The 25,822-nt window shown below is 41.9% G+C and overlaps 1 protein-coding gene across 1 annotated transcript in view; it reads left to right on the top strand.

Annotated features, from left to right (window-relative positions):
* LOC309552619 (dynein axonemal heavy chain 3-like) overlaps positions 1-25,822 on the top strand; it is a 1,537,563-nt gene that overhangs the window by 1,138,360 nt on the left and 373,381 nt on the right. The gene's annotated exons all lie outside the window — the stretch shown is intronic.

Genomic DNA, 25,822 nt, shown 5'->3' with positions numbered 1-25,822 from the left:
AGCAACACCTGTATATCTTGCTTGCTATTATCTATCACCTGTTGATTATACTAGATTGCTAGCTCTTGTGATTGCTATCTATCATCATCTACTATCATTCCTGTAACATCACTATCTGAGTGCTTATCATCATCTACTATCACTCCTCAGAGCCTATACCTTTAGTGTAACATCTCACTGCTACTTGCATAATTACTATCACTCCTGCAACATCATTATCTGAGTGTTTGTATATGTGCATACTGAATCAGGCTGAACCACTATGATGAGTCAAGAGAGTTGGATCAGGTGATTTAACAAGATCTCTACAAGACTACTGAGTGGAATTCTGCAGCTGCAAATCCAGTATCCTTGAGCTAAAACCCAGAGCGTTACAGATTGCACGAACCCTAAAAAATGGATTCAGCAGAAATGGCCACTCATGTGATGCACTTCACACAAAAAGTAGAAGCATTAGTTCATACTCTTACTGAAGTACAAAAGGAAAATCAAACCTTGAGACAGCAGGTGGCCCGTGTATCTCAGCTTACTGCTGCTCAACCCCGTGAGCCCAAGATAAACCCTCCAAAAGTGTTTACAGGTGACCGGAAAAAATTTAGTGAGTTTAAAAACGCATGTCAATTGCTTTTCAGTTTAAAACCTCGTACTTACAATACAGACCGTATTAAAGTCTGCACTACTATCTCTTATATGTCAGGTGATCCACGGGCTTGGGCAGACTCCTTCTTTGAGAAAGATGATCCTATTCTCAATTCCTATCCTGCGTTTTTAGCAGAACTCTCCCGTCTATATGAAGACCCAAATAGGCAAAGTACTGCTGACAGCCAATTGAGAGCTTTAAAACAGGGAAGGAGACCTGTTGAAGACTTTGCAGCAGAGTTCAAGAGATGGACCCTTGATGCAGGGTGGAATGATGCATCTCTGCGTACCCAGTTCAGGCTTGGTCTATCCGAAGCCGTTAAAGACGAGCTCGCCCGAGTGGACTTACCTGGCACTTTGGATGCTTTAATACAGCTCAGTATCAACATTGACAGACGGTTACGAGAAAGGAAGGCTGAGAAAATGGGAGTACCATCACCCAATCCTTCTCGTTTCTCTTCTTCTGATTCTACTCCCATGGAGGTAGGGATCATACGCTCCCCATTATCATCTGTTGAACGAGCCAGGAGAAAATCTCAGAACCTTTGCATGTATTGTGCTTCCTCTGATCATCTAATAAGCGTCTGTCCCCTTGTCCGCAAAAAAGAGGGTGAGTTTTCACATATATTATTGGGGGGTTTAACGACTTCTTTTTCTAACCCCTATCTTTTCATCCAATTAATTTTACAGTGGGACCAAAATAGAATCACTACCAAGGCTATGATCGACACAGGATCTTGTGGGAACTACATTGACACTAGTTTTGTTGCTTTAAATAAAATACCTATTATTTTAAAATCTAAACCTGTCTCTGTTAGTTTAATTAATGGTATTCCCTTATCTTCTGGTCCAATCGTTAAACAAACTCAAGCACTTCTAGTTACTGCTAACGAGTCTCATGTTGAGACAAACACTTTTGATGTGTTACCTTTACCACATTTTCCCATTATTCTGGGACTTCCCTGGTTACACATGCATCAACCAAACATCGATTGGAAAACACGAACACTGACTTTCCCCTCACACTACTGTGAGACCACGTGTAAGATCCAATCGTACCGAAATATCCTTTCCATGGTGTCAGATCAAATCACACCACCACCATGCTATCAGGATCTGGCTGAAGTTTTCCTTGAGAAAAATGCTCAAGTGTTGCCTCCCCATAGGGACTATGATTGTTCCATTGATCTACTCCCTAACAGTAAACTACCTTTCGGACATGTTTATCCTCTATCTCAGGATGAACTTTCTCATCTCAAACAGTATTTGGATGAGAATTTAGCGAAGGGGTGTATTAGACCCTCTACTTCTTCCACAGCTGCAGGACTTTTCTTTGTCCGCAATAAGGATCAGAGTCTCAGGCCTATCATTGACTACAGGCAATTAAATAACATCACAATAAAGGATCGCTATCCTTTACCTCTCATTCCGGAACTCATTGAACAGGTGCGTGGAGCCACTTACTTTTCAAAGTTGGATTTAAAAGGGGCATTCAATCTCATCCGCATACGCAAAGGGGATGAGTGGAAAACGGCATTCAGAACTAGGTATGGATTATTCGAATATCTGGTGATGCCCTTCGGATTATGCAACGCTCCCGCAGCATTCCAGCGTTTTATAAATGACATCTTCAGAGACCTACTCGATATTTGTGTTGTGGTATATCTGGATGATATACTCATTTACTCACAATCCTTGTCTGAACATGTAAGACATGTACGACTTGTATTATCCAGATTGCTCTCACACAATTTATATGTAAAATTGAAGAAATGCCTATTCCATATGGAGGAAGTGTTATTCCTGGGATACATCATATCAAAGAATGGCATAAGATGGATAAAAGCAAGATATCGTGTATCCAGGATTGGCCTATACCAACAACACGTAAGGCATTACAACGATTCCTTGGGTTCTCAAACTTTTACAGAAAATTCATCAAAAACTTCTCTACCATTGTAAGACCGTTAACTCAACTCACAAGTGTGAGAAAGACGTACAAATGGTCTGAAGAAGCGAATCAAGCTTTCCGCTTGCTAAAATCAAGCTTCACTTCTGCTCCCATATTATGCCATCCAGACCCATCTCAACAATACATCCTATAGGTGGATGCATCAAATATGGCTGTAGGAGCAGTTCTCTCCCAAAGACCAACAAATACGTCTCCTCTCCACCCAGTTGATTTTTTCTCCAAAGCACTGACTGCCCCAGAGCTGAACTATCCAGTGGGTGAAAAGGAGTTACTTGCCATAAAATTGGCACTTGAAAATTGGCGACATTTACTTGAAGGTACCCGGTTGCCAATACTCATATATACGGATCACAAGAACCTCCAATACCTCCAAACCAACAAAACCCTTTCCCATCGGCAAGTGCGTTGGTCATTATTCTTCCTAAGATTTAATTTCCTAGTGACCTACAAACCTGCAGATAAAAACAAGAAGGCGGATGCATTATCACGGTTAACCGAAGATAACTGTGCAGAAATCCCTTCACTCCCTATAATACCACAAGATCGTATTGTTGGCGTTGTTCGTTCCTTAAAAGAAGAGATTCTGCATAGTCTAGGATTGGATTCACCACCACCACATCTAAATTCTGATGCAGAAGGCTTCCTTTACTTTGATAACAAACTCTACATACCTCCTGACATGTGCACTAAGATCTTGGAACTAACACATGATGTACCTATGGCAGGACACATGGGTATGACCAAAACATTAAATTTACTCACCAGGCAATTTTGGTGGCCTGGAATGAAGACGTCTGTACAGAAGTTCGTTTCCTCATGTGACACCTGTGCTAGGTCCAAAATTGAGACTACAAAGCCATTCGGGCTACTTTGCAGTCTACCTATACCCAAAGTTCCATGGGAAGTTGTGTCTCTAGATTTCATAGTGGAATTACCACCTTCTAAGGGATTCACTACCATTTTAGTGTCAGTGGACCATCTGACCAAGATGGCACATTTCATTCCCATTCGCAGATTACCATCATCTAAAGAAACAGCGGAACTACTAATTAAACATGTGTTCAAGTTACATGGAATTCCAAAGACCCTTTTATCTGACCGGGGTTCACAATTTATTTCTAAGTTTTGGCAAGCTCTATGTCGTATATTACGTATTGAGCGGAAGCTTACTTCCCCCTATCACCCACAGACTAATGGACAAACTGAACGGGTCAACCAATGTATTGAACAATACTTGCGCTGTTACACCTCCTATTTACAGGATGATTGGGTGGATCTTCTTCCTCTGGCGGAATTTGCTTACAATAATGCAACCCACAGTACCACTAAGCAAAGTCCGTTCTTTCTGAATTATGGGTTTCATCCCACATTTCTTCCTCCACGCATCCTACCATCAAGTAACCCGGTGGCTACTGATTACCTTACGCAAATAAAAGACTCCTTGGATTTACTGAACACCACCATCTCTCATGCCCACAGCCAACAGAAACGGTACTACGATCTTCGTAGAAGACCTTCCCCTCAGTATACCGTTGGAGATCTCGTGTGGTTATCCACGAAAAATCTGAGATTGAAAATCCCCAGCAAAAAACTTGGACCTCTGTTTTTGGGACCTTTCCCGATCGAGAAAGTCATTGGAACATCTGCAGTTCGACTCACATTACCGAGAGATCTCAAGATACACCCTATATTTCACGTATCCTTACTAAAACCACATATACCTAATCAGGGAATTAGACCTACCATCTTGCCTCCACCTCCAGTACAAGTAGAAGGGGGAGAAGAATTTGAGATTCGGGAGATTTTGGATTCTCGTATCCATAGAGGAAAACTCCAGTATCTCATCAGATGGAAAAATTATGGACCTCAAGATGACACCTGGTTGGATGCTTCTGATGTTCACGCATCCAGACTTATACAAAGGTTCCACACCAAGTACCCTGAGCAACCAGTTCTATAGGCCTTCTGGAGCCGGCCTTACGGGGGGGGGGGGGTACTGTAAGATCCTGGCACTCTCAGTGCCTTTCTATCATCTCACTTCCGGGTTGCGTTCCACCACTCAGGTAGGTGGAACGCATATAAGTGTGTATTCCTTTAACAGTGCTGACGTCATCATCAGGCGCCGCACTGAGCGGCTATTTCAACTGACGGTCTGCACTCACACATTGTTCGTGCAACCGCTCCTGATACCTGCCTAACCTGACGCTGCCGAATCTTCCAGCTACATACCCTATAACTGGATTGACCGGAGCCTCGCTACCTTGTCCTACACTCCCTCACTACTGGATATTGATAAGTACCCCACAGGGGACCCCCTCTTATCAACAACGCTTGCTATCTATACCTGCATTATAAGAACTATTGCTAGCTCTAGGATACATGCTCTCCAGTATCTACCATCTGCATTTCTAAACCTAGATCGCTAGCTCTTGTGCCTATTATTTGTTACAACCTGCATTACCGAACTAAGCTTAGCAACACCTGTATATCTTGCTTGCTATTATCTATCACCTGTTGATTATACTAGATTGCTAGCTCTTGTGATTGCTATCTATCATCATCTACTATCATTCCTGTAACATCACTATCTGAGTGCTTATCATCATCTACTATCACTCCTCAGAGCCTATACCTTCAATGTAACATCTCACTGCTACTTGCATAATTACTATCACTCCTGCAACATCATTATCTGAGTGTTTGTATATGTGCATACTGAATCAGGCTGAACCACTATGATGAGTCAAGAGAGTTGGATCAGGTGATTTAACAAGATCTCTACAAGACTACTGAGTGGAATTCTGCAGCTGCAAATCCAGTATCCTTGAGCTAAAACCCAGAGCGTTACAAAACTGAGGTCCATGGCAACCCTTGTATTAAACATGGAGATGAACATACAAGTTTTTTTAGAGTCATAAGGGGATTAAATGTATCTGTTCCAGTATTTTTCAATCTTTTTTTGCTGTTTGTCTATACTCCCCTGCTCTCTTTCCTGTTTTATCTTTTCATCTCGACAACAGTCTTTATATATGACTGTAAGTTCATTTATAATTCTCATTTTGATAGCTATATGAACTCATCAGGATTAGATATTATTTTGGCCGTCATAGAGCCTTTTATGCCATTATTTACAGGTAACAGATCAAAATGAAACACTTGCTGGTGATGAATAAATAATACTATCCCTGTAGAATTACTTTTCTCTGGACGGAACATCCAAGGTGTGAATACAATAACAAGGGGCAACTGGATATCCCCCCCCCCCAGTCCAGATAAAGCTACGCTACATTTTAGTGAAATGCATTGACCTCATCAGCGTCACGTGCCGCCACATTTACCATGAACTAAGTGACAGGAGACTGGGAGCCAGTATGATAGTTGTGTTGGCCCCCCATCGGAAGCAGCTGCAACTACACCTGTAACAGGAGTAAAAAGCAGATGATTATCAGAGCATTGGCAGCCTTGCAATGGTAAAGTATAGCCAACATCACTTACACTTACATGGGAAGCAGGGACCATCCCATATTGCATGAAAAACTATTATGGAACCATAGTATATGGGTGATGTTTAATGAGAAGGGTGTCCAGAACTTCCCCTTGTGTGGACTACTGTATATCCTCTACCTGCAACTGCCAGCACTGATTACATTACAGGCTTGCCACTACTCTAACCCTGCTGTTTCTTCTTCTTTACCCTGCTTGATGACAGCACTCTGCTTCCTTGGAAATACTGCAATATTAACTTGTCTAGCTCTCTGACATCTTTGACACCACAACACTATATGCTTTCTTCCAGCTTTACTGAGCTATAGGGCTCCCAATTGGCATGGACCCCAGAAATTCATACACTTCCTAAAAGTACATTTCATGGGACTGCACACCATACATTTTAACTAGTTGGACATTTGTCCTAAACCTTTGTGTTATCATTACCAGCTTCATATAGATGCTACTTTTTATGCAGTGAAGTTTGATATTCATCATGCCTGTTAGCTTAAAGTGGATTGAGATATTCCATGGATGGGATTGACATGTCATAACTCGAGCCCCCAAGGGATCCACATATATGAGCTGTTACCATTTATTGGTCAGTGACCAATTTGGCAGTTTTTGAAAGCAGTATTCGATAGCTGCATGGCTTCCATATGTATTTGCAAATTTGTGCAATTAAAACCTCTGTTCTTAACATAAATTGTTACAGTGTCAACTTGTTTTTTTTTTGTTTTTTTTTTTTTGCTTTTTCTGCCTTTTTCTTTTCTGCAGGCTAGCTGGTAAGTGTGCTGGGAAATCTTCTCTTTGTTTGTACTGAGCAATGCCCTTCCATCTGCACCTTATTTCAACAGCTAGTTATTAATTTTGGTGGTTGCCATTTCCATATATCTCGCTCGCTATATTTCTATCTTGACATACAGAATATATATATATATATATATATATATATATATATATGTGTGTGTTTACAGATACAATGGTTATGACAAAAATATGTGCAGTGTTGTGTGCTGGTGCCAATATAATGTATGGTTATGTTCCCATGGGATCTTTTATATGTTATCTCCCTGGCAAACATCTTTTGTTTGCTGCCTGAGGCATGACAGTTTGATTACTATGATCCCTGGCTGAAAGCAGATCTCTCATTGGTGTGTCACTCTTTGTTGATTATCCGTCACAGAATATCAGCCTTCATTTCAGTACTGTCCATATAATCCAGGGACTGTTTTAATAACTTCATCAGAGATGTCTCATGCTTGTCTTTTCCTTTATTGCAACAAAAATGCTTTAGAACAAGCCAGAATTTCTTAAGACTTAAGGTCAAAATAAGTTCATACCAAATATGGTATAAAAAGTATTGTAAAGCTATCCATAAATATTAAATGGTATTTGTACATCAGGTATCAAGAATCTGATCAGCAAAATGCTTTTCAGCTAATGATCACATTCTCACCTGATGAGAACAGCATAGGTCAATGTAAAGGCAACCATAGTTTGTAAATGTTTTAATTATTTTTTAGTAACACTGGAAAATAATACCTGTAATTTATTTTTAACCGGGTAAATATAATATAATATAATATAATATAATATAATATGTATGAATATTCCATTGTTACAATGAGCAGGTTTTTTGCCTAGTTGATCTTCTAACTTGCTGCAAATAGTCTAATTAGCCCAAGTAATTTAATCACCTACTATTCAGTTCTATTCATAGCACACACTTCTGAATGAATGTGGTTTACAGTACCCCACTGTGCCTGCTGGCTCTTGCTGACACATGGAGTTTTTATTCTAAATGAGCAGGCAGTGCTGGACTTTCTAATAGGAAAGCCACCTAAGCTCCTTAACCACTTACCGCAAAGTGACGTATGGGTACGTCGGCAGACTTTGTGGTGTTATACCGGGATGGTGCCTCTAGCTAGAGGCATCACCCCAGTACCGTTGTTTAGAGCCGGCGGTCGACTTTCCGGCGGTAATGACCGATGGGGCTCGGGAGCCGCTCGGTCGTTACCCCGGCGAGCGGGAGGGGATGTCCCCCCCTCCCGACGCCTTCCGCGGCTTTGCCTGGGTCTCCCTTCCAACCGGGAGACCCGAGCACCCAGCCGGCACATCCGCCAGCTGGATGGAGTCCTGATCTAAGCCAAATGAGGCTTTGATCGGGTCTCTGATGATGTAACCCGGAGGCGGCGTCCATGACATCACGTCCGGGTTACTCTGCTGCTAAAGGCGGCAAATTAAAAAAAACAGTGTATTCAAAAATGCCATTTGCTGCGTTTTGAATACATGGAAGTGTAGTGGAGGGGTCTAGGGTCTTTTAGACCCTCGATCCCTCCATAAAGAGTACCTGTCACTGCATATTACTGTCATAAGGGATGTTTACATTGCTTGTGACAGCAATAAAAGTGATCAGATTTTTTTTTTTAAAAAACCTATGATAAAGTTAAAAAAACAAATAAAATAAATAGGAAAAAAAAAATTTTTAGCCGCCCCCGTCGCCGTTAGCTCGCGCACGAAAGAAAATGAATATGGAAGTCGAGCCGCAAATGAAATCACTGTTCAAACCACACATGTGAGGTATTGCCACGATCACCAGAGAGTGAGCAATAATTTAAAAAAGAGCTACACTCCAACTCTAAACTGGTAACCAGTAAAAATTAGGCGTCGCCTATTGAGATTTCTATTGACCGTAGTTTGTCGCCATCCCACGGGTATGTGCAATTTTAAACCGTAACATGTTGGGTATCTATTTACTCAGTGTGACATCATCTTTCACAATATACAAAAAAAAATGGGCTAACTTTATTGTTTAGTTTTTTTTTAAATGCAGTAATATGTGATTTTTTCGTAATTTTTCCCAAAAAACTGCGTTTTAAAGACCGCTGCGCAAATACCGCGTGACAAAAAATATTGCAATGACCGCCATTTTATTCTCCAGAGTCTTTGCTGAAAAAATATATATAATGTTTGGGGGTTCTAAGTAGTAGGAAAAAATACTGATTTAAATTTGTAAACAAAAAGTGTCAGAAAAAGTGTCAGAAATAGGCCTGGGGCTTATTTGGTTAAATAACCTCTCAATAGAGAATCCTGCAAGAAAGTGGTTTAAACATTATTATTTTTCGCACCCATACTTAGCCTATGTAGCTTGATTATCATGCATACCAAGCTCCTCTAAAAAAAAAAAAAAAAAAAAAAAAAAACTATATTTTTCTTCAGGAACTGTAGTGTTAAATAGGATAATACATTTACATTTTATGTATCTATCTCTTTTAATGATCTGTTTGTTTTGGTGCCCTTCATGGTCTGGGTTGTAAAATGACTGTTTGGAGATGAACTATTTAAATGTATTTGTGTCAGACAAATACATGGTTATTCTTGCAAAGTCATAATTTAGGCAGGAGGTCTGCAGCAAACAAATTGCCTGTAACAGAACACACTAGCATTGTTCTCATATAAGTATGGTTACAATCATTTTCAATTGAAGCACTCGTATGGAGAAAATGTACTAAATTGTAACACACTGTGATGATGTACATTACTGTGAGAATGAACATCACAAAATTAAACTTAAGCCAATATTAGGCCAAAACAAACCTCCATATGGCTACAGGCTGTGGTCATTTATCCTGTTATGTAGAGATTAAGTCATCATTTGCTATAGTTCCTACATTCAAGAAATAAGATGGACCTCTGTCTGATAAACATTTAAAGCAAACCATAAATGTGTACAAAGAAATTTTCTGGAAATCTGTCAAAATTTAAACATCAGTACCTTTTATAGAGCCATTCTCTTACAGTACATAGTGTAATCAGGCATAGCAGACTGTTTCTAAAGCACTTTTGCTTAGAAAATGGCTTGTAGGCAGGTGTGGCCTATTTTCTCCACTGTAGGTGGCACAGGACCACAGCAGTATTGCAGTTGGAGAGGAAGTCAAGAGGAACATGGTTCCCCTTTGGCTCCCTGGGTCTTTGGGGAAGCTATCTGATTGGATGCTGCCACCCCATATGACTCTGACAGCCATCTTGGGTCAGGCAGAGCCTATTGAAGCCCCTGACTCCCAGGCTTGGTGCTCATTCCACATGTGGGTAGGCTAGGGAAAAGGTCACCCGTCTGACAGGGACAGTAATAGCAGTAGGGAGAGGGTCCTGACAAATAGGAAAAGAGCAATTATTCTTCTTGGAAACATCCCCCATTTGGGCGCAGACTGGCCAGGCCAAATTCTATCCCTTGAGACAGGTGCTCTCTTAGCATCTGAGACCTACCACTACCTTGTTCTCTGCAACATCCTGTGAGTGCCCCCGGTCAGATTGTCTCCCTGCCGAGTAGCTGTGTTTTCTTGGAATTTACTACAAAACAGTTGTGTTGTTACATCTGGTCTCCGAGTGTTTACTGCCACTGCACCTCCCAACAGGCTTAGTACGGTTGACATGTTTTATGCAAATGTGTAACTTTGTATAAAGAGTTGGAGCACATTCAGTCTGGTAAGGACCCTTCACACTTATGCATATGTAGTAACAAGCATGTGGCAGGGATATTTTCATCTAGTAGCAGCAGCAGCTCAGTCCCTTTCCCACACGCCTGCTTGTTTCCAGACTGTCCTTTCCCCTCCCCTCATCGGCCTGCAGACCACACTTCTCCTTGCTCTGTTGCATTAGCCAATCACTGTTAGGCTGCCCCAGATGCAGCAAAGATGACTGCTTCCTGCACTAGAGACACTCCATGGACGAGTATTATAACGTGATCTCCTTAAAGATGGCTGCTGCATTTTTGCAGCAGGTTTAACCCTGGCCACACTGCAGAAAGATTATACAGCAGCAACAAAGGATGAAGTTGCGTAGTAGTTATCAGCTGTTGTCCAGGTTACAATTATAACAAAAATAAAGATTAGCACTGAGCAGTCCATCAAAGAGAACGTGGTAAGAGACTGTTGTTACAAAGGTTCTAGATCATTTAACCACTTAATCCCCGGAAGATTTTACCCCTTTCCTGACCAGGTCCTATTTTGCGATTCGGTACTGCGTGACTTTAATGGACAATTGCGCGGTCGTGCGATGCTGTACCTAAACGAATTTGACGTCCTTTTTTTTTCCTATAAACAGAGCTTTCTTTTGGTGGTATTTAATCCCCTTTGCGATTTTTTGATCATGCGCTATAAACAAAAAAAGAGAGTCAATTTTGCAAAAATAACAATATTTTTCACATTTTTTATATGAAATTCCCCCCCCAAAAATGTAAAAATCAAAATCTTTTAACATTTTCGGCCAATTTGTTTTATGCTACATATTTTTGGTAAAAAAAATCGCAAAAAGCGTATTTTGATTGGTTTGCGCAAAAGTTATCGCGTTTACTAACAAAGGGAAAGATTTTTGTCATTTTTGTTGTTTTTTTTTTAACGAGTAATGGCGGCGATCTGCGTTTTTTTTTGCGGGACTGCGACATTGCGGCGGACGGATCGGACCCTTGACTGACATTTTTGACACTTTTGGGGTTACCAGTGACATTACTGCAGTAATCAGTGCTATACATATGCACTGTTACTGTAAAAATGACACTGACAGTGAAGGAGTTAACTGTATTGGAGAGGGAGGGGTTAAGTGTGTCCTAGGGGCGTGTTTCTAACTGTGATTGGCTGTGGCTACTAGTGTAAGAACAGAAATCAACGGTCCTACATAGTAGAACCGTCTGATCTCCATTCTTACACAGGGAAGAATGACAGGCAGCTTTGTTTACATCAGCCGCCTGCCTTTCTTCCGGTGTAATGGACGATCGCGAGTGCCCGGCAGGGGGGGTCCATGACCGCGCAGGAGTGGGAGCGTGCCTCCGGCGGTGCGCGCTCGCTTCCTAGAGACTCACAGGCAAGCGACGTAGTACTACGTCGCTTTGCCTGTGAGGGGCTGACCGCCGCAGTAAATAGTCGTGCGGCGGTCGGCAAGCGGTTAAACATTGAAAATCGTAAACATGCTATCCTCTCAATGCATGTGCTTTTGTATCTCTAGTAATTTGAAAAAATAATACAATTCAAAGTATTTTGCCCTCCACACGTGTTTTAGACCTTTAGTCTGTGATTTTTAAAACAAATATTTGCTTACTCAACCATAAAAAATATATCATTTGGAATGACATATGCGCATTTTATTTCTGAAACATAATTCAGCTGGTAGACCTTTGCACCATCCAATTCTTTTTCTGTTAAAGGCCATTTGTCTCATCACCTTGTCAGAAATGATTAGACACTTGACCATATCAAGAAGAATCCATTTTGGTCCACTCCTGTTTTATGCATGTAATGTGCCTAAAGGAAAAGCGCAAGGTCTATGTGCAGAAAGGTGCTAAATATTTTAAGTGGATCAGTGAATTGTTTTGCCAAGCAGACCTTATCACCTTTGGTGAGGTATGTGAATATATTACTGGGGTTACAGGTATAATTGCTTATACAGAAGAATATCACTCACTATGATTTACTAGATTATTGCCATGGTTTAAAAAAGAAGAAAAAAATATAATCCTACTCTTAATAAACCTACTTGATTTCTGCAAGATTTGACAGCATACACAGTAATTCTGGATACAATATATCTTTATTCCTGTCAATTATTCTTTATGGGTACAAAATCTATCTGTCAACAGATTTTCCTGACTACATGTAGTAGTCATTCTGAGATAATGCTGGTACTAGCTTCATGAAAGCTTTTTATTCTCATGTGAGAGTGTACAGCTTTTCACTAATCGGATAGAAGGATGAATCACTCTGACATCTAATGTCTGTGGTCAACTTAAAAAATTGCTAAAGAAGAAAAACTAGAGCATTGTTATGTTTCATTTATTACAGTATATGCTAAGAAACCCAAGGCCAATATTCTGTCACAATAAATTAATGCAAGCTAAAGGATTTTGAGAAAACATGCAAATCTGACTCATAGGGATGGATTTACTAAAGCCAAATAGACGGTTGACTCTGCAAGTGCAGTTGCACTCATTTTGTCCAGCGCTTAGTAAATGTGGTAAAGCTCTGCTGATTTCCATCATCCAATCATGTGCAAGTAAAAACGTTATTTTTTTTTTTACATTTTCCTTGTGCCTTGGGTATTTTCAATGATTGAGTATTCTTTACAAGGTGAAACTTTACCCCATTACATTTACTAAGGAAATTGAGTGCAACTGCACTTGCAAAGTGCAAATCTATTTGCCTTTAGTAAATCAACCCCATAGAGACTTATCATATTTTGCATAATGTGTGAAAAATCTGGTGTGGCTTTGCATAGAAACCAATCAGTTTCCAAGTTTTTGTGTCAAAGCTTGGTTGAAGAAGCTAAAGTTAGAAGCTGATTGGCTACCATGCACTGCTGCACCAGATTGAAGTGCTCCGGTTTTAGTACCCCCCCCCCCCCCCCCCAAAGTGACCACAATAGGAGGAATCAGTAGAGAAATCAACCTTGGAATTAAAAGATCCTAACATTAGAAAGTGTTTGTCATTTGGTACACCTGCAACACTGTGTACATAATGCACAAGTAATAGGACTGACATAAGCCACTGAAATCATCAAACATTAAAGCAAATGTCTCTTATTTCAGCATACAGTTGCTTGTTTAAAAGGTACTCTGAAAAGTATGTTTTTTTCATCTTTAAAAAAAAAAAAGATGGGACAATCAGAGCTGTTCTCAGATCGTTTGCAATCGACTGACAAAAGACATGTCCATTTAGACCCAGCTTAACATGAACATGTGCTTTGTTTATCCAGAACAGATTCATTGCAATAGCAGCACCAGATATTTAATTTTCTTCCCTCCCCCCATTACTCCATTCTGCTATGGAGAATAATGAAGTGTAGCTAGTACTTTTGGGTATGGGGAGCATGTGACACACTCCCTTTCCTCCCACATGACAGGACTGATCAAGGTTTTAGTTGAGTGGAAGAGGAAAATGTATATGGTTCAGGTTTATGGTATAGGGGGTATTTTATTGTGTTTTATTTTATGTTTTCCTTTAAATGTCATTTTAAGTGTTAGGGTGTAATACAGTTGATTGTTAGGATTAAGTTTCAGGCACAGAAGAGTTGACGATTCATTTTGGCCACTTCAGTACCAGTCTGTAATATCCTATAATTACCAAGTCCTTTTTCAGGTTTCAGCACTGTCTGAAATTGCTTGTTCATACAACATGGTAACCTACTGAATTTTATATAATTTTATGGAGACAGATTTTGCTTTCTTTTTTTTTGGATTTTTTTAAAGTGGTTGTAAACCCACTTTAAAGTCTTTTGCATATAGGTAAGCCTATATTAAGGCTTACTTATAGGTGCTATAAATATCTTCTAAACATGCACCGTATAGGAGATATTTACAGTGCATGCAGCCAATGACGTAATCGGCGCATGCGCTCTGAAGGAACGGCCACCCGTGCTGTTCCTTCAGAGCCATGTGCCGTGAACGGCGGCTCCCGTGCGCATGCATCAATCAGATGGCCAGAGGACGCAAACAAGGAAGCAGGACGGCCGGACATGTCGGCCGCCCTGTCGCTGAGCGGGCGGCACTGCGAGGGCTTCGTTTTAAGGTAAGTATTTCATAATGAGCTAGTGTGCGATGCATACTAGCTCATTATGCCTTTGTCTTTACAGTTTTTTTTTCTCCTTTTTAGGGTTTACTTCCTCTTTAATGACTACATTTTTTTTTTTTTTTTTTCGTTTTTACTGTTGAAAAGAAAAAGGACCAAACAATTTATAAAAAAAAAAAAACAGCTTCCCTTACTATCTGTTATAAAACATATTAAATAAATGCCAGGACAGAAGGAAAACTGCCAAAATGACCCCCTCTTGGAAAGTTGACACTCCAAGGTGACCTGCACTTATTTGGAAAAAAGGGAAAATGCTGGTATTGAGGGAATTAAAACATCAGTGCACTATATACATTAAATGTTCAGGTCACATACAGAGGGAGGATGAAGTCAAGGAATGAAAGAGTTTGTTGTTTTTCGCACACATGTTAAATATATTTTGAGAGTGAGAATCCCGATTGACTTCATTTAATCTATGGAAATTACTTTAAATATAATGTGCCCTGTAACTTGTGATGACTGTATACCATTTTCTCAGGAATAGAGAGGAAAGTAGTTTCCCTGCAGTTTTTGTTTTACTTCTGGTATACGTTTTGTTTGCTCTTACCTATGTAAAGGTTCAGACTGACGGCTTTATGCTGATGTTAATTGATGTGGTATGGTTTATATGAGTTACCTCTATGATTGGGGACTGTATACTTTGTGTAATTCGCCATTATGTCTACTGTGCTAATGTGTATTTTGTCAGCTAGCTATTGTTTAAAAAAAAAATAAATAAATAAATAATTATATATATATATATATATATATATATATATATACATACAGTATCTCACAAAAGTGGGTACACCCCTCACATTTTTGTAAATAATTCATTATATCTTTTCATGTGACAACACTGAAGAAATGACACTTTGCTACAATGTAAATTAGTGAGTGTACAGCTTGTATAACAGTGTAAATTTGCTGTCCCCTCAAAATAACTCAACACACAGCCATTAATGTCTAAACCGCTGGCAACAAAAGTGAGTACATTTCTTCAGTGTTGTCATATGAAAAGATATAATAAAATATTTATAAAAATGTGAGGGGTGTACTCACTGTTGTGAGATACTATATATATATATATATATATATATATATCAGGGCTCAAAATTTCAAGTCCTGAGCTACTAGCCAGACCTTAAGGGTTACTCACTACCAGCTAAAAAATAATAGCAACCTTTTCAGTGCCCATCAGTGCAGCCTCACCAGTGCCCATCAATGCAGGCTATCCGTGACGCTTATTGGTGCCGCACCATCAGTGGCCATCAGTAAAACCTCACCAGTGCCCATCAGTGCAGCCTGATCAGTGCAGCCTAATCAGTGCCTGCCCATCAATGCAGCCTCACCAGTGCCCATCAATGTAGCCTCACCAGTGCCCATCAATGCCATCCCATCTGTGCCCATCAATGCCACCTGATCAGTGTCCATCAATGCAGCCTGATCAGTGCCCATCAATGCCCATCAATGCAGACTCACCTGTGCCCATCAATACAGCCTCACCTGTTCCCATCAATGCACCCTGATCAGTGCCCATCCATGCCCATCAATTTAGTTTTATTTGTGCCCACTAGTGATGAGCCGAACAACCCCCCTCCCCCCCCAGTTTGGTTCACACCAGAACACCGCGAACAGGGGAAATGTTTGTTAGAACATGCAAACTCTATTGAAGTCTATGGGACTCGTACATGAAAAATCAAAAGTCCTGATTTTAAAGGGTTAAATGCAAGTTATTGCCCAAAAAATGTGTATGGGGGTCTGGGTACTGCCCTGGGGGACATGTACCAATGCAAATTTTGGAGAAGTGGTTTTAATAAAAATGAAAAATTCCTTTAAATATCGTGCCTGGGGGGGGGGGTCCCCTTAATGTGCCTGTAAAGTGGTGCATTTGAGCGATGTATGTAGCCTTTTGCAGCAATACTGACATTTCTGAAGGAAAAAATGTCATTTAAACTTGCTTGCGGATGTAATTTATTGTCGGCTCTTGGCAATACAGATAAAAAACATGAAAAAAACATGTTGATGGGGACAAGGGTCTCTTCCTGACAACCCTGTGCTGTGGTTGTGGGGGGTCTGCGGGTGGGGGGCTTATCGGAATCTGGAAGCCCCCTTTAACAAGGGGGCACCCCATATCCCACCAACCTGCCTTTGGCCAATCACGGACATTGTGCTGTGATTGGCCAAAGCATAAAGGTCATGTGCATGCTTTGGCCAATCAATGCAGCTTTACCTGTGCCTATCAATGCCCCCTCTCCAGTGCCTATGAATGCAGCCTGATCAGTGCCCATCAATGCCACCTCAACTCTGCCTACCAAAGCAGCCTTACCTATGCCCATTAATGCATCCTAACGTGTGCCCCTCAATGCCAGCTTATCTGTGCCCCTTAATGCAGCCTCACCTGTGCCCGTCAATGCAAACTCACTTGTGTCCCTCAACGCAGCCTCACCTGTGCCTGTCTATGCAGCCTCACCTGTGTCCGTCAATGCAGCATCACCTGTGCCCATTAATGCAGCCTCACCTGTGCCAGTCAATGCAGCCTGACCAGTACAGGGGAAGAGAGAGGAGAAGAAGGGGAAAGCTGTTCGGATAATCACAGAGGGGGAATCACTCCACTGTAACAGCTTTCATTTAAATTACCGGGCACTCGCCATCACACACAACACCGCCTCTTGGATCAGCTCCTATGATACACGTCACACATCCCGGCATTGGACCAGTGTTCTGTCTATCAAAGGAATCGGGGCCAGGAGGCGGTGCTGTGTGTGAAGGCGAGCGCCTAACAATTCAAATGAAAGCATAGATGTTCTGCTTTTTGCAGCTTTCTCCAGGTTTTGGTACACCTGGATGGGTCTCTGTAGTTTGGAGATTCCATAGTGTCTTGGGTGGGACGGAATCTCCAACCCTGTGTCCATGTTTTGTGGATGACCAGCAAGGGGTGTGCTCAGGTGGCTGGACAGGATAAGGGGGGGGGGGGGAGAGCGAGTGCCCCCCTCCTCCTGAACCATTATTATTATTATACAGGATTTATATAGCGCCAACAGTTTGCGCAGCGCTTTACAATGTGAGGGAAGACAATACAGTTGCAATACAATTCAAAACAGGAGGAAGTAGAGGGCCCTGCTCGTTAGAGCTTACAATCTAGAACCATACCAGGCCACTTGCCCTCAACATGAAGCGGTTGCATTGGGGTGCCCCCCAAAGCACCTTGTCCCCATGTTGACGGGGACAAGGGCCTCTTGCTGGACAACCCTCGGCTGTGGTTGTCAGGGTCTGCGGGTGGGAGGCTTATCAGAATCTGGAAGCCCCCTTTAACAAGAGGGCCCCAGATCGCAACCCCCCCCCCCCCATGTGAATGGATATCGGGTACCCATTCACCAAAAAAGTGTACTAAAAAATAAAGACAAAAGCCAGTTTTTGACAAGCCCTTTATTAAAAAATAAAAAAATAGTGCCCCCTGATGTAAATCCATCATCAATCATGTCGCCCGCTGCTGCACCCGAAAAATAGAAAAAAAAAAAGCTCCTGCCTCTTCACACGCCTCCGGTGCAATGAGCTGTTTGAGTTGTGACAGCTCTTGCGACAGCTCTTTTATAGGAATCTGACGTCACAGGCGCCCCTAATGTACTGCTCAGGTGCAGTGAATAAATTACTGACGTGGTGTCCCCACTGCATTCCTATAAAAGAGCTGTCACAGCTCCAGCAGCTCATTATTATTTTTTTTTCTATTTTTTGGGTGCGGCGGCGGGTGATGTGATTGACAATGGATTTACATTGGGGGATATTTTTTTATTTTTTAATAAAGGACTTGTCAAAAACTGGCTTTTGTCTTTATTTTTTTGTACACTTTTTTGGTGAATGGGTAGGGGTACAATGTACCCAATATCTATTCACATGGGGGTGGGGGTCGGATCTGGGGGCCATTTTTTTTTTAATTCTGTCATAAGAATCATCCCTACACTACACTGCACTGCTTGATATATATCCTGCAATAACTGATACACATATATATATATATACTACACTGGCTGATCTATTACTAGATACAACGCACAATCCACTAACTACCTGCCTAATCTCACTCCTATCTCGCCTAACACACTATACACTGCTGCGTATAAGCAGCAGCTTTATATAGTGTGGGGTGTGTACTTAGCCCCTGAACCATGATTAGCTAAAGGCACTCTGCTGTGATTGGCCAAAGCATACATGTCATGTGCATGCTTTGGCCAATCATCAGACAATCAGTAAATTATTCACTGCACCAGCATAGTGCATTATGGGGCCTCCCGCCGAGTGCCCCATTTGTTTGTGTGTTCAACGAACACACAAACGCCCGATGTTCGAAGCTCATCCCTACTTTTTACTATAAGAGCTAGGCAGGTGTAAATGTGATGGGTGACTATACATAAGATATAGAATGAAACCAAACTGGGTGTTTTAGGAATATATGAATTTTTCCTACAACTTACCTGTAAAATCCATTTCTTGGATTACATCACGGGACACAGAGCAGCCATAATAATTACTATCTGGGTTATACACCACCTATAGGGGAATGGACGCTGGCAAGCAATTAAGACAGGAAGTCCCCCTCTATTTATAAAATATGTATATACAGGAAGTACCTCAGTTTTGTAGCAAGCAATAAACATCCCAGACAAGAGGAGAGAGACCTGAGTACTCCAAGAAATGGATTTTACAGGTAAGCTGTAGGAAAAAATCCATATTTCTTTATCGTACATCATGGGACACAAAGCAGCCATATTTATTACTATACGGGACTTCCCAACGCAATGCACTTGAGGGGAGGGGAACATTATAAAAAAACACGCCATCAGACCGCAAAAGATCTACATAGCTTCCTGCAGAACACTGCGACTAAATGCAGATTCCTCCTGGGTCCTAACATCCCACTTGATAGAATCTAGTAAACATTTGTACGGAAGACCAACTAGCGGCCTTGCAAATCTGAGCCATAAAAGCTTGATGGCAAACTGCCCAAGAGGCACCTACTTTTCTGGTAGAGTGTGCCTTTACCGGAAAAGGTGGAACCTTCGATTTTAAACCATACACCTGGATAATAACATGGCAAATCCATTGAGAATTTTTAGATTTAGATGCTGCCTGCCCTTTCCTGGGCCCTTCTGGCACCACGAACAAAGGGTCTTACAAATCTGAGCTGACCTTTCCAAATCTTGAATGCACATACTACATCAAGAGAATGTAAAAACTTTTCTTCCGCTGTTTGAGGATTTGGAAAGAAGGAAGGCAGTATAATGTCCTGATTTAAATGAAAAGCAGACACCACCTTGGGCAAAAAACATGGGTGTGGATGTAGAATCACCCTATCTTGATGTAAAATCAAGAATAGCTCTTTACAAGAAAGAGCCACTAATTCTTATACACTTCTGGCTGTAGTTGCTGCATCCAAAAAGACCAACTTTCTGGTCAAAAGAACCAGAGGAATATGCTGCATGGGCTCAAAAGGCTGTTTCTGTAAAACTGCCAGCACCAAATTTAGATCCCAAGGACACAATGGTGTCCTCACTGGTGGAAGCATATGTAGCACCCCTTGAACAAAGGTTCGAACTAAGGTATGCAAAGTGATCGGTCTCTGGAAAAAATCTGATAAGGCTGAAATTTGACCCTTAATAGTACCTAAGGCTATCTTTATATCTACTCCTACTTGCAAGAAGGCTAGAATTCTCTGATGATATATTTCCAGGGATGATATTTCCTGGTCTCACACCAGGAAATGTAAGATATCCAGACTCTGTAATCAATGCCTATAGAGACTGGTTTTCTAGCTTTTATCAGGGTAGAGACTGCAGGGCCAGATAAACCCTGCTCCTTCAAGATCCAGGCTTCAATAGCCAAGCCATCAAATTTAGAGACTGTAAAGCAGGATGGAATATCGGACCCTGAGAGAGCAGGTCCGGATGCAGTGGAAGAACCCAAGACCTTGCCACTGCCAACTTTAGAGTTTGTGCATACCAAAACCTCCTGGACCATGATGGTGCCACCAGGATTACTGATTTGCCCTCTACCTGGATTCTTCAGGTAGCTCTGAAGACGCTGCAGCAGCTGAACCGGAGGAAAGGCATAGATGAGGGAAATCTCCTCCCAAGGAGTGACCAAGGCATCCACTCCAACTGCGAGTGGATCCCTGGTCCTGGACACAAATGTTTTAACTTGTTGTTTAACATGGATGCCAACAGATCTACATCCGGGACCCCCCAGCGTTGGCAGATCAATGCAAAGTCCTCGAACCATTTTCCCGGAAACATCTGCTGACGACTCAGAAAGTCTACTTGCCAGTTTTCTTTTCCCAACAGGCATGGAACAAATTTTTCCACCCAGGATAGGATGAGATCCACCTCCTTCTGGGCTGACTGACTCTTGGTTCCTCCCTGATGGTTGATATAAGCCACAGCCGTGACATTGTCAGATTGTTCCCTGACAGGGTAACTCCGAAGTCTGGGCGTCCAGTACTTTAATGCCTGACAAATTGCTCAGATTTCCCGGATAACGATGGGAAGGCTCCTTGCTACCCAAGACCATTTTCCTTGGACAGTGGCTTCCTCCAGATCCGCTCCCCAGCTGGAAAGACTGGCATCTGTAATCACTTCATTCCAGAATACTGGAAGAAAGGATTTCCCTCTTTCCAAATTCCCGGTTATTAACCACCCACTTAGACTCTGACGTACCCTCGGTACCAGAAACATGCGCCAATCTAAGGCCTGGATCTTTCTGCTCCAAGCTGACAGAATGTTGTTCTGTAAAGGTCTGGCATTAAATTGAGCATAGGGAACTGCTTTGAATGAGGACACCATCTTCCCTAATAACCTCATGCAAAGACATAAGAAGGATACATTTTCTTTCGTATGGACTGAACCAGATCCTTTAGGTCTAGGACCTTTTTTAATGGCAAGAATACCTTTGCCTGTATTGTGTCCACAAGAAAACCCAGATATTCTAGATGCTGGACCGGCTGCAATGCTGACTTTGCTAAGTTCAGAATTCAACCCAGACGTTCTAAGAACTGAACTGTCCAGAACACATTCTGGCCTAGAGCCAAAGCTGATCTGTCTAATAGTAATGGATCATCTAGATATCCTACCACTGCTAATCCTTGAGACCTTTAGAGATGCCAATACTGGGGCTAGGATCTTTGTGAACACTCGTGGAGCTGTAGCCAACCCAAAGGGCAGAGCCACAAACTGAAAATGGTTTTCTACTGCAAAGCATAAAAACCTTTGATGGGCCTGAAAGATAGGCACGTGAAGGTATGCATCCTTGATTTCAATGGATGCTAGAAATTCTCCTCCCTGCAGAGAGGCCATGACTGAGCGAAACTGGGTCAGAGATTTGAGATCTAGAATAGGTCTCACGTCCCCCTTTGGCTTGGGGACTATGAAAAGGTTTGAGTAAAAACCCCTGAATCATATGTCCTTTGGAACTTCTGTAATCACTCTTTGAGACCTTAAATGGTCCAGAGGCAGAAAGAGAGATCTTCTTTTTAGAGGATCTGCAGGTATGTTTGACTTTACAAACCGAGGATGAGGAAACACCCAAAATTCAAGTTTGTATCGATGCAAGATAGTGGAAATAACCCAGTTGTCCTGAATTATTTCTACCCAGACCTCCGAGAACCGTAGTAGCCTTCCCCCACTCGACTGAGTGGGGGCGCCCCTTCACAAGGCAGAGCCAGACTTGGTAGGTCTCTGGGCCCAGGGTTTCTTCCGCCCTTGACCTCAAGGTTTGGTTCTAGATCCAGATGTCTGGGGCCATCTCAACTGCCTGGGATTAGAAGTACTGGGAGTCGGAGTGGTGCATCTGTACGATGTATGTAGCCTGTTGCAGCAATACTGACATCTCTAAAGGAAAAAATGTAATTTAAAATTGCTCACGGCTGTAATGTATTGTCAGCTCCAGACAATACAGATTAAAAAAATGAAAAAAAAAAAAAAAAAAAAAAAAACGGCGTAAGCCCCCCCAAGTCCATACCAGGCCCTTTGGCCACACTAAAAAAATGTTTAAAAATCCATACCAGACCCTTATCTGAACATGCAGCCTGGCAGGCCAGGATGGGGGGGGACGAGCGAGCGTGTCCCTCCTGAACCATACCAGGCTGCTTGCCCTCAACATGGAAAGGGTGCCAATAGATTTATTGGTCAGCTTGACATGGCACTGCTCCCTGTCTTTAACATTGGTTTCTATGGAAAATCTTGGTCAGCTTGGCATGGCATTGCTCCTTGTCTTTAACATTGGCATCTATGGGAAATCTTAGTTAGCTTGGCATGGCACTGCTCATGAACTATATGGAACAAGGACACAGAACTTGGGGAGCACTGAGAGGGGACCCAGGACTACAACATATTTATACATTTTAAAAATGGGGTATAACCTGAACACTACACTGACTGCACTAAACTTACTCAACATACTATCCACTCACTACCTGCCTAACCTCTATTATCACTTACTATACACAGCTGCTGTGTAGTGTGTAAGCAGCAGCCTTATATAGTGTGGGGAGTGGACTTAGACCCTGAGCTATGATTGGCTAAAGGCACCCTGCCTTTGGCCAATCATGGCTCTGACAGGACATTGTGCCGTGATTGGCCAAAGTATACAGGTCAGGTGCATGCTTTGGCCAATCACAAGCACTTAATGCACTGCAATCATGCAGTGCATTATGGGGCTCTCATCGGTGGGCGAACTTGCCACTGAGCAGCCCGAATGTTCGACTCGAACATCCAGCCCATTCCTAGTTCTTAGTGACGTAGGCTGAGACAGAAGCACTGGATGCGGCTACTTTGCCTGACAACCGTAATGGCTCAGATTGGCTAGACACTGGACCTTCAGGGGAGGTAAACACAGAAAATGGCCAGGATCTCCTAATCCTGATGGCGGCACCATAGTGCCTCTTCCAGCTTACCCCCCCCCCCCCCCCAACTCCTCTTTAGGGAGGACATTGCTCTAGGCAAGAAAATTTGAGGTACTAACTTTAGTGTACTCCAGGCTTGTGCCAAGCTGTACAGCTTATCATTCACAGCACTGATTATCCCAAAGTAACAGAACCTGTCCATGCCTGTAAACATGAACCCACAGTAACTCATGCGCCCAGCTGCTGCTGCACTGCATACCCTCCAGCCTCTGACAAAAGCTTGCAGGCTGGGAACACTTCCTTAAAAATCATGCCATTTTCTCTTGCTACTGTGCATGTGAGGCATGCTATGTGCACATCCGAATCCACGTGCACACCAATCGCATCATGACACGCCCCCTCCCGGCTCCACGTGCATGCTTGCGCCTGTAAATAGCGAATATTTGCACATGCGTACAATCCTTCACCACAGGGATGCCACAGAGGGGACGAATGTGTGGCTGCTTGTGCACCCAGGTGAAAACCTGCACGCCAAATAAAATGGGGTGAGAGCAGAATGTTTAAGAAAAACAAGCTGCGTTTTGTCACAGCTAATACACCCACTGTCTCAGGTGGAGACCTAAACATAGCACTCAGTATCTGTTATTTTTAAAAGGAAACAGTGCATAAAATTATTTTTGACAAATATTTTTAAAGTGGACTTACCATTCCCGCTGCAGGATTCTGCTTATAACAAGAATTCAATCTTCACCCATCACGCTGGTTTTCTGTCAATTGCCGACCATCAAGGACTGGGTCCCCTTGTTTTAGGAGCCACTCACTTGGACCTGTAGAGCACCCTGCTGGAAAGCCTTTGGGGTTGGTTTTACCAAGGGTCCGGATCTCAGGGTCCAGTGCCTAAAAAGGTCACATTACAGGCAAAACCCCATTTCTCCTTTACCAAGGCTCAAGTACCATCCTTTTAGTCTTCCACTTTCGGATGGATCTGATTGCTAATCCCCTTAGATCAGAGATCTTGATCAGGGTTTGTAGCATAATCTTCTTCTTTGAAAAAACATAAAAACATGGAGAGCTTCTCCAATCCATGACCAATACCTTTAAGACACTGGCAAAAAAACAAAAGTACTTCCTGTATAGGAGGGGTATATAAAGGGGGACTTCCTGTCTTCATTGATTGCCAGTGTCAATTCACCTATAGGTGGCGTATAACCCAGATAGTAATGAATATGGCTGTGTCCTGTGTTGTACGATAAAGAAACCTGGCTTACAGTAAAAAAAAAAAAAAGTGCAGCAAAGAAAAGTAAATGCATTTACTGGATCACTAACCAAAGATAGTGGGGATGGACTAGAACAACACCTGGTGGAAAAATAAAAATATTAAGCATAGAGGTTGTATACATTTTTCTTTTTTTTTTTGTTTACAAACTATTTTTATTGGAGTATAAGAACACAATACAAATGACCTGAAGGGTCAGCATCTTACAAACATAAAATTACAAAGATGTGAAGCTTCCAAGAGAAACATTCAATATAGTATACATACAACAGCCATATGCGTATATCAACTTTGCATAATAAGGTAAAAGTACAAAAAAAAAAAAAAGCTTGACAGTAGGAAATAACAGTGACAAAGCATAAAAAGAGAATGGCACGATATGACTATATCCTTTGATATGACTGGAAGGAAGAACAAGATGATTTTCAGGCATTCCATTTGAAATTAAACAGGTGCATTGTATCAAACAACATATGATGAATACGTTCCATAAGCATAATAGAATCCACTCTATCTATAATGGGAGGCAATGGAACTGCCGTACCTTTCCATTGGAGGGCTATAGCCCAAATGCTAATGACACAGACTGTGTGGATAAGGCACTTTTCTTAGTGTGAGGCCCCAGGAATAGAGTTGAAAAGTAACCTCATAGAAGATGTCAATTGGAGCTTGACAGTGCTTGACAGTACCAGAAAATATGGTATAATGTACCTTGGGCTAGGCAACCCGAAAATATGAAGGTGAGGAGTTAGGGGAAAAAGGTGTGGATATGACCAGGGGTATAGTACCATCTGGTTAAGAGCTTAATAGCCGTTTCCGTGACAGTGAGGGAATGTGTACAGGCCCAAAGATTGCTTAGCATTGTATCCTATGAATGGTTTTCTGAGAGGTAGGGATAGAAGCATAACTAGACGCGAAAAATGCCTAATTTGAAGGTAAGTAAGTATTTATAGTGGGGA

The sequence above is a fragment of the Pelophylax lessonae genome (genome assembly GCF_965119305.1).
Source record: "Pelophylax lessonae genome assembly, chromosome: 4".
Lineage (NCBI taxonomy): Eukaryota > Metazoa > Chordata > Amphibia > Anura > Ranidae > Pelophylax > Pelophylax lessonae.
The sequence above is the reverse complement of the archived record's forward strand: the minus strand, read 5'-3'. Positions and strand labels throughout refer to the sequence as shown.